This window comes from Propithecus coquereli, unplaced genomic scaffold (assembly GCF_000956105.1).
Source record: "Propithecus coquereli isolate 6110/MARCELLA unplaced genomic scaffold, Pcoq_1.0 Scaffold766, whole genome shotgun sequence".
Taxonomy (NCBI): Eukaryota; Metazoa; Chordata; class Mammalia; order Primates; family Indriidae; genus Propithecus; species Propithecus coquereli.
The window spans coordinates 289,375-290,515 of record NW_012153796.1 but is presented as its reverse complement, the minus strand read 5'-3'; positions in this window follow the sequence as shown (position 1 = coordinate 290,515).

Genomic DNA, 1,141 nt, shown 5'->3' with positions numbered 1-1,141 from the left:
GGGATGATCTTTCTGGTAGATTATATTATTATTCAAAATATTTGCTGCCTTTCCTTGGGAGAATTCTCCTTCTCCGGTTCATTGACTTCAGGTTTGGCCACAGGGCTTCACCCAGCCCTATGGGGTGTGTACTTTATACTCCTTGTGGGAACTTTATACATCCTTCCTCATCCTTCCTCACCGTGTGGAACTCAGGAGCGTCCATGTGACTTGTTCTGGCCAATAAAATGCCGCTGAAAGTGACATGTATTGCCGCCAGAAGAAACCCTAAAACCCGGCTTAGGGCTCACCATCTCTCTCCTCTCTGCCCTGAGTCCAGCAATGCCCCCAGCGAAGGCTGTCATCAGCCTGGGTCCCAGAGTGAAGCCTTCACGGACCAGAGCTGCAGGTGACCACTGATAGACATGTCATTGTTGTAAGTCACTGAGATTTGGGGACCATTTGTTAGCACAGCATAATGCAACCGATCGTGACTAATATACCTTCTTAACTTGGGGGGTCAGTGAAGACCTCTTTAAGTGACATTTGAGCCGAGACCTGAATGAAGAGAAGGAGCCAGTCAGGGGAGGAACAGGAAAGAGATTTCCGGACGGGGCTAAACAGCCAGCACACTTGCCCTGAGGCGGGAAAGCACCCAGCACACTTGAGGAAAGAAGGTCGGTCACAAGAGTGCTGAGAGAGGAGGCCGGAGAAGCGTCCGGGCCTGAGCACAGGGACGTGGAGGGCCCAGTGGGGAGGCTGGATAGTAGTCCACGTGACAGGAAGCCACTGAGGAACCCAAGCAGTGGAACAGCATGATCAGGTTCCAGTGTGTAAAAGAGAGTCCTGAGTTCCGCGTGGTAAGCAGGAAAGGAAGTAGGAAGACCAGCAAGAGACTTTGCTCAGGCCTGGTATGGGCTGAGTGGTGTTCCCCGAAAATCATATGGTGGTACTAACCCCCAATACCTCAGAACGTGGCCTTATATGGGAATAGAATTGTTTCATATAGAATTAACTAAGTTCAGATGAGGGCATACTGTAGTAAGGGGGGCTCTTAATCCATGCAACTGGTGTCCTTACAAAAAGAGGAAATCGGGTCATGCACGCTCAGGGGGAACACATGTGATGACGAGGGCGGGCACGTGGGACGCTTGTGCAAGCC